This window comes from Pipistrellus hanaki (genome assembly GCF_964339955.1).
Source record: "Pipistrellus hanaki genome assembly, chromosome: 6".
NCBI classification, from domain to species: Eukaryota; Metazoa; Chordata; class Mammalia; order Chiroptera; family Vespertilionidae; genus Pipistrellus; species Pipistrellus hanaki.
The window spans coordinates 20,792,262-20,801,987 of record NC_140508.1 but is presented as its reverse complement, the minus strand read 5'-3'; positions in this window follow the sequence as shown (position 1 = coordinate 20,801,987).

The window sequence follows — 9,726 nt, the reverse complement described above, 5'->3', positions numbered from 1 at the left end:
CCTGAACAGATGATAGAGTCCTGGTGCTGGGGAAAGGAATGTAATGGGACTTCAGCTGGGCCTTTGGTGCAAAATGTTTGCAGGTGAAGAAAACTGTGTTCACGAGGGTTCCTTTTTCTTCGTATCCTCGCCAGCACTTGTCATTTGCTGATTTGTTGATGTTGGCCATTCTGACAGGTGTGAGATGGTACCGCATTGTCGTTTTGATTTGCATCTCTCGGATAATTAGTGACTTTGAGCATATTTTCATGTGCCTCTTGGCCATCCTTCTGTCTTCTTTTGAAAATATTCTATTTAGGTCCATTGCCCATTTTTTAATTGGCTCATTTATCTTCCTTTTATTAAGTTGTATAAGCTGTCTGTAGATGTTGGAGATTAAACCTTTATCAGTGATAACATTTGCAAATATGTTCTCTCACACCGTGGGCTTTCTTGTTGTTTTGTTGATGGTTTCTTTTGCTGTAAAAAACCTTTTTATTTTGATGTAGTCCCATTTGTTTATTTTCTCTATAGATTCCATTGCCCTAGGGGCAGTATCAGTGAAGAAGTTCTTTCGGCACTAAAACATGCTCAAAGTCACTAATTATTGAAGAGATGCAAATCAAAACGACAATCGGTACCATCTCACACCTGTCAGAATGGCTATCATAAACAAATCAGCAAACAAGTGCTGGCAAGGATGCGGAGAAAAAGGAACCCTTGTGCACTGCTGGTGGGAATGTAGACTGGTGCAACCACTGTGGAGAACAGTATGGAGTTTCCTCAAAAAACTAAAAATGGAACTCCCATTTGACCCAGTAATCCCACTCCTAAGAATATATCCTAAGAAACTAGAAACACCAATCAAAAAGGATATATGCACCCCTATGTTCATAGCAGCACAATCTACAATAGCTAGGATTTGGAAACAGCCTAGGTGCCCGTCAGCAGATGATTGGATCAAAAACTATGATACATCTACACCATGGAATACTATGCTGCCATAAAAAAGGAATTCTTATCATTTGCAGTGACCTGGAACATCATGCTGAGTGAAATAAGCCAGTCAATGAAAGAAAAACACTACATGTTCTCACTCATTTATGGATAATAAGGAACATTATAAACTGATGAACAAAAAGATAGATACAGAGACAGTAAAGAAACAAACAGACTGTCAAATTATAGCAGGGAGGGTAGGGAGATATAGAAGAGATAAGAGATCAACCGAAGGACTTGTATGCCATGCATATAAGCATTACAATTGGACGAAAAACTCTGGGGAGGGAGGGCATGTTTGGGAGTGGGGGTGGGGTGGGGATTGGTAAGGTATGTACACATATAATACCTTAATTAAAAAGAAAAAAGAAAAACGAAAACTGTATGAGTCCGTGTGCACATTTGTGAGCTAATATTTTATTATCCACAATCCCCTAACTTGCTAACACCTTGAGAAGAGTTGAGATTACGTCAGAGGCAAAAGGTGCAGGGATCAGCTCATTGAATGCTTCAAAGAATGAGTGCCAACCTTTATGTTTCAAACTGTCCTCTTCTATCTCTGACTTCAGACATTTAGAACCAGAGCAAAAATGTGCTTTGAAATTTATGGATTGTGCAAAATCTATTTCTCACCTCAGATTTTAAAATAGTAAATCTCTCATTTCTTATAGACATTTAAAAAGAAGAAATGTTATTATAATTAGATGTCACTAAAAAGGTCTTTATGATGCTTTTATCTTGGTGGGCTTTTTTAATATATTTGATCTTATAAATAGGGAATTTGACAGAGAAGGCTTCTCACCTCCAAATGCTAATTTTCACTTTTTGTATTTAGAAAACAATACTTTGGGCAACACCTTCTGCTAAGAAACTACATTTCCCAGCTTTGTTTATAACTTCATGTATCCATAAAACTAAGTTCTGGCCAAACTAATATGATAGAAGTACAATTTGAGTCTTCTAGAGACAGTGAGATTAAACTTCTTCCTTCCTGCTACCTGGTATGTGGACATAATGGCTGTAACTCCAGCAGCCACTTTGCCATGAGGTCATCTTTTTGAATAGGAGCGAAAAATAAAGCAAGAAATACAGCAAATAGAGGGAAAGTTGATTTTCAGTTGTCATATATATATATATATATATATATATATATATATATATATATATATATATATATAAAATGTGAGTTTTAGCCAGTGCAAACTAATTTTTGTTGTTAGCAGTTGAACATGATTCCCCACTGATGCAGAGTGGTAGAAATGTGTAATCCATACTTTCCCAACCTACAGATAAAAAAAACAATAATGCATTATGCTCATTATGGATGTCCAGGCCAGCAAGCATCAGCTCACACAAGCTGGGAAGAAGCTCTATGATATGGATGTGACAAAGGTCACCATCTTGAATTCGGCCTGGTGGACAGAGATGGCATCTGTTCAACTGGTTCCTGACTATGTATGACCGTTTGAATGTTGTCACGCAAAATTGGGATCTAAACTGAGTTCAGCTGGCTAATTCTAAATATAAATTTTTTCAACACACAAAAAAAAGGATGGCCACAATAGTATCTCCTTTACCTTCACTCTCTACAGTGTGAATTTGCCATTCCCATATCAGGAAATAGAATCCAATTTCCTTCCTCTGAATCTAGGCCACCCTTACAATTCACTTATGACCAATGAGAAATTGCTAAAAGCCTTGAAGTGTGACTTTTCAGGTTGGGTCCAAAAGGTGATGAAACTTCCACCTAATTTTCTTGGGACACTTGGTCTAAGGGAACCTGACCCCTACATAAGAAATCCAGCTCCCCTCAGACCGACCATTAGGCTGGAAGCACCAAGCTTGATGCTCCAGTTGACAGAACCGTGTGAGGCCAGTCTATTAGCCACTCCTAACCTCCAAACATGTGAGGGTAGACCAACCCATACACTGAGTCCCACTGAGAGGTGAAATACCCAGCCATACTCTGGCTGAATTCCTGACCCACAAAGTCCATGAGACATAATCAAATAGCTGTTGCTTTAAACCACTAAGTTGTGGGGTAGTTTGTTCTGTAGCAATAGTAACATCTCCACAGTAGCTATTCACAAACATTTACTTATCCAAGAGCCTGGCAGCTCTGTGGGAGCAGGGCCCGTGCTGCTCACAGCTATGTCTCCAGTAGCCAGCAAAGGATTTGCTATGTCTGTAGGTGTTCAGGAAAGATAAAAGTGTCCCAAAGTCTTAGCATAGTTTTAAGCAATTTAAAGCTTAGCACTGCACAATGACTTCTGGGATACCCTGTATTAAATGAACAAGGGATGAGCTCTTTCAACCGTAGCCACTTGTAATGGAATCTGACGCTTGCAATTTCAGTCACAAGGAAGTAACTTAGAACTAATTTCTTTCAGGCTTCTAAACTGACCAGTCTTATTCAGAATCTTCTAAAGAAATGACAAAATATATTATAAGTTATATTAATATCTTTCAGGAGCTGAAATAATTTAGTAACACTAAATGTCAGAAAGTAGCTTCAAATTAAAACTGGAAGAAAAAAAAAACCCCACAGTGATTAAAGGAAGACAACTCAATATCATTAAGAAATGAGCACTATTTCTTATTTTCACTATCCTTTTAATAAACTCATTAACCCATGTAATATATCTGCCAGTGGATATTACAGAAATTTACAATAGTTGAATTGACTCACATTCACCTTAAACCAAACAGAATAGGAAAGACCAGCCTCATTTACATAATTGTTTTGGATTCCCTACTCAGAAATGATTTTCTGGGTTGTCTTGTCCAAAAAAATTTGTAATTGAAACTAGAGGTTTCATTTTTCCCCAACTTATTTATGATAAAAATCTAAACTGTCTCATGATGTTACATCTTGCCTGAAATGTTTTATACGTGTCCTGATCTTTTGTTGTAAGATGATTCTGACCACCCTAAATTAGAATGTGAATATGACATCTCTTTATTCCTTCGGAATCTTTCTCTGAAGGTATGTGAAAATGCTACCAACCATGAATTCTCTCATCTAAGGTAGGCCTCAAGATAATTTCTTAGGTAGCCATTTCGCAAAGGTGCTCAATAAATCTCGGATTAAATTACTCAATAAAGGTCACGCAAAAGATGGATCATATTGATTTTCCCCTTAAAAGGCAAGAGTCATCTCAGATACATGACCTCTTACACACTCAGAAGCCATCTGTGATTGGGAAATTGCTCACGTAAAACTCTTTGGAACTTTCTAAGAATTATTTCTCAGAGGTGGTTTCAATTAGTGTAAAAAGTCAGGACGACCATGACCCATTAACAGATACCCCCTAAAGCTTAGTTTATTATTTCCTACGTACGTTATATGACCAATTTGAACTGGTGTATGTGTGTGTAGGAGAGGTGTTCCCTAGTCATTGTAGTCACTCTGGACCTAAGGATCACAGAGGTTCCATTTATTTTCAAGATCACAAAGACAGAACAAAGGGCACATGGCAAATTGTGCACTGGCTCGTGACACTTCTGCCTGGAAGTGATGCCTTGCTAATATCCTTACACTTCATTTACCTGCCGTGCCAATTTTCAGAAGGTGTGGAGAAGTGCAAGCCTCTGCGAGCCTGACAGGAGACCAGACCAGAACAGTTGTGCACAACTATAATGACCAGCACTAACTAGAAGGTGACCCAGGGCCTCACAAAGAACCAAGCAGTCTCTCATCAAGAGGGAACAAAAATTCCAAACTTTCTCAGTTGAGACTGAGTTCCAAATGCCCAGGAGAAGACAGTTAAAACAAAATTTTAGATAACTCCTTTGAAAGAAAAGAGTTGATTTGTATTTGCAATAATAGTATTCTGTATCTGGTAGGACAGTGATCGGCAAACTGCGGCTCGTGAACCACATGTGGCTCTTTGGCCCCTTGAGTTTTTAGCAAAGGCCAACTTAGGAGGACCCTAATTAAGTTAATAACAATGTACCTACCTATATAGTTTAAGTTTAAAAAATTTGGCTCTCATAAGAAATTTCAATCGTTGTACTGTTGATATTTGACTCTGGTGACTAATGAATTTGCCGATCACTGTGGTAGGAACTGTGGCCCCCTCAGCTAACTATTGTACAATACTGGATAATCTACCAGGCATTCTTAAATCTGAAATGCTCAGAGTCTTGCTACCCAAATATGGTGTGGGGCCAGCAGCATCAGTATCACCTAGGTGCTTGTTATAAATGCAGATCCTCAGGCCCCTATCCAAGCTTTATCCAATCAAAACTTGAATTTAACAAAATCCCTAGGTGATATGTGTGCACATTAAAGTTTGAGAAGCAGTGGATTAGGCCATCTGGAGTATGCCTATGAAATCAATGATACATAATGCTGGAAATTACATAATTGAGAGCCAAACATTTAAAAAAAAGGTTTCTTTTTTAAATTTGGATTTTCAAATTGTCACAGAGCTTATGACTCCAAATAATTAAGGCTGTTAAAAAAAATTAACGGTGTTGAATCATAGAGGCAAAAACTCTTGTAGTTAAGAATTTTATCTGCATAGTTTTATCTGGTGCACTTAATAATTTAATCTGCTCGTTAAGTGGGCTTCATGCCACTAGCATCTTATTTTCCCAGTTTTGAAGAGAATGGCAGTTATGTGTTATAATTAGTGGACTTCAGGGGAGGTCAGAGGGACACTGTGCCAAGCACAAACTCCCATCCTATTTAATAGAGACGGAATATGCAAACTGATGGTCACTCCGCAACAAAGATGGTGGCACCCACAGCCAATAAGGAGGGAACATGCAAATTGATGTGACAAAAATGGCAATGGCCATGCTGGGATACTTGCATCATCACTGCCTTGCCCCAGGCGCTTTGGGCCTCTGGGCAGCACGTGCATGCAGGTATGTTGTGGTCAGGGCACGGTGGGACACCTGCTATGTGCGGGGGGGGGGGGGGGGGGGCCTGGGGGTAGAGAAGGGATGGCAGAGTTGGAGGGGGCTACAGGAGGGTGGTAGGGCTGGAGCAAAGGAGGAAGATAACTCCAGCCAGAGCAAAAATGGAAGGTGCTCTGGCTGGAACGAAGGCAGAGGGCTGGTGGCCAGGCGAAGGCCTAGGTCTCAGATGTCAGAGGGAAGCTGTGCCAGCAGCCAGGGGAAGGAAGGCAGGCCTATTCTTGCATGAATCTTCATGCATCAGGCCTCTAGTATCATAATATTGAACAGTAAGAAGTCCAGGTTTCTCCCACACATCTTTAGATATCTAGTCTTCAAAGGCAACTGCTTCCAACTTTATGAGATGCATACATTACCATAGTTTATCCCAGATTCCACTCACTCTGGGGAGAAGATGGTGTTTTTGTGTATGGAAAGGTACCCCACTATTAACATTATCACAATAGTATGTATCAGAGGTGATAATGGCTTTTGCTATTTTTTTGTTTTTTTGTTTTTTTTCTTAAAACAATATTTCTTAAAACATAAACATAAGGACTGAAGTAAAATGAGAGAAAATAATTGCACAAAGTTATTTCCTCCCTGAATTTCAGGAGTGGGGGTGATTCTTAGTAAGTTTCAGCCAATATAATCCCAACCAGCTAGGAAAAGGTAAACCTTATATGGTGCTCAACAATAATGCCCAGATTTGTTTACTGATGGCTGTGAAATAATTTTACTCTACATAAATTTCTTAATGAAATCACCACCTGGAGAGAGAAAAAAATAGAAACAAATTGTCATACATTCTGTGGCTCTAACATAAATGGGCCAACATTTATCCGCCACAGTTTTATGATGCATTTTCCTTTAAACCCAGCTTGGTCTCAAAAATACTGCAGCTAGATACTGAAAACATTTAATGAGAAACATAAAACACGTGCAGATAAGGTAGGAAAATATATGCGGATTCGTAGCCACTACGAGCTGCCTCGTTTATCATGCTTAGACGATAATTTAGATGTCTTAACACAGTTTTATTCCCAACTGTTGGTAGTAATTTTGCTGCTACGTCCAAAATAAGTGAGTTTCATCATCAATAGATAGGTAACGGTAGTGCTGCTTCTGGGTTTAGTGCCATAAAAAACAAAACTGTTTTACAGGAAAGTAAATCATGTTGCCCAACTAAAATATGAGAGACTGGACTGAGCAGAACTCCTAAGCAAATCCATTTGTTTTTCTCTTCTGTTTAAAAACAGGTGAGTTTTGGAAATATCTGATTCCTGATCTGACCTTCAAGAGGTGAATTTAATTATAAAGGAATGATGGTCGTTTTTCAGCTCATCTGACCAAAGTTTAGATATTTTAATGCTCTTAACATAGTTATATAACCAGGGCATTCAAGGCATCTCACAAGGACAGAAGAGCTCCTCTCCCCTCTTCATTCCTTTCTCAGTCCTGCTTTCAATTACAGGCTTCTCAAAACCATTTAAGAAACGACAGAGGACTAACAGGCCATTGGAAAGCCCAGACCAACTGCCCTGGGACAGAAAGGTGCACTGATTCTGTTTAGAAAAACCTGGGGAATAGCATGTAGATCATTGCCACTGAGTTGGCTATTAGATGGGTTTCTTCTCATAGTGTAATGAATAGTAGCCATTTTTTAGTGGTTAAGAAAACCCAATGTGTAGTCTGATTTTAAGTCTCTGTGTTTCCTGTGTGTGTGTGTGTGTGTGTGTGTGTGTGTGTGTGTGGGTGTGTATTTCTTTCCAGGTGGAGTATCCTTGCAAAGTCCCATCTTATCCTCTGTTTGTTTTTGGCTTTTATTAATTTAATTTTATTGTTGTCAGTATTACAAATGTCTCCCATTTTCTACACCCAACCCCCCCACCTCCCCTACCCCAGGCCTTCCCCATGCTATTGTCTGTATCCAAAGGTTATGCATATGTTGTTTGGTTAATCTTTTTCTGTTCCCACCCTCTAAACACCTCTCCTCAAGGTCTATTATTCTATTCTGTGCATTTATACCTCTGGACCTATTTTGTTTGTCAGTTTATTTTGTTCTTTAGAGTCCACTTATAAGTGAGATCCTGTGATATTTGTCTTTCGCTTAACATAATAATTTTTTCGCTTAACATAATAATTTCCAGGGTCATCCATGCTGTCTCAAAGAGCAAAAGACTGTCCTTTTTCATGGCTGCATGGTATTCCATGTGTAAATGTCCCACTGCTTTTTTATACCTTCATCTACCAAACAAAATAGGCAGTTGAGCTGTTTCCAGATCTTAGCTTTCTGGAAACCAATTCCAGCATGTCATAATTAGAAGAGTTTTATCAAAAGGTTGATGAAGCTTGGGGATTCAACAAGGGCTGAGTCACATATGTAATCACCAGTTGGAACCACTGACAAGACACTTCCCCCAAACCTGAATAGGATGATTGTTTGTTGCCAGACAGCTCAGGGCATCTTAATCTACATGTTATTGCCTCCTATTGGTCAAACACCTGGACAGCTGTAGGCTATTCCCCAATCTGACAATGCTTCTGTACCCTAACCTCTGAAGTGTATTATCTCCACCTTGCCTTAGGAAAATTTGTGTTAATAAAAAGCAGGGATCCTGAGACAAGGAGAATGAAGAACTAAGAAATAAGAAGAAGTTGAATCTTTAGATCCTTTAGCTGAAGCTCCTCTGACACCCAATGCCTTTAAAAATTATCTCTCATCTTTGGACTCTTATTTAATGTATACACAGCCTTTCTCCAGATTGCTGAACCCTTCTTAATGCTGGGACAAGAATCCTAGTATTTGCTATTGTAAATAACCCTACCATGAACATAGGGGTGCATTTATGTTTTCTGATTAGAGTTTCAGGATTCTTAGGATATATGCCCATAAGTAGAATCTCTGGGTTAAATGGCATTATTATTATTATTATTTTTTTTTTTTTGAGGAACCTCCATACTGTTTTCCACAGTGGCTGTATCAGTCTACATTCCTACCAGCAGGACTAGGGTTTCCTTTTCTCCACATGCTTGCCAGCTCTTGTTGTTTCTTGATTTATTGATGGCAGCCATTCTGATAGGTATGAGGTGATACCTCATTGTAGTTTTAATTTGCATCTCTCTGATGATTAGTAACTTTGAGCATTTTTTCATGTGTCTATTGGCCATCTGTATGTCCTCTTTGAAGAAGTGGCTATTCTGGTCCTTTGCACATTTTTTAACTGGATTGATTGTCTTACTGGTGTTGAGGTGTATCTTAAGAAAGAAAAGAGTTAGAGGTATGACAATATCAGATGTCAAACTATACTACAAAGCCATTATAATAAAAAAGTGGTACTGGCAGAAGAAAGGACATATAGACCAATGGAACAGAAGAGAGGTCCCAGAAATCAATCTACACAAATATGTCCAATTAATACTTGACAAAGGAGGTAAGAGCATACAATAGAGTGAAGACAGTCTCTTTGATAAGTATTGGGAAAATTGGACAGGTACTGTATTTTTTTTTTCTTTCTAGGTAGAATGTCTTTGCAAAGTCCCACCATTAAAAAAAAAAAAAATGAAACTAGACTACCAACTTACACAATACAAAGAATAATCTCAAAAAGGATAAAAGATTTAAACGTAAATTGTGAAACCATAAAAATCCTAGAAGAGGACATAGGCAATAAAATCTCAGGCATGTCATATAGCAGTATTTTCACCAATATATCACCTAGTGCAAGGGAAACAAAAAGAAAAAAATAACAAATGGCACTATTTCAAACTAAAAAGCTTCTGCACAGCAAAAGAAACCATCAACACAGAGAAAAGGGAATCTACTGTATGGGAAAATAACTG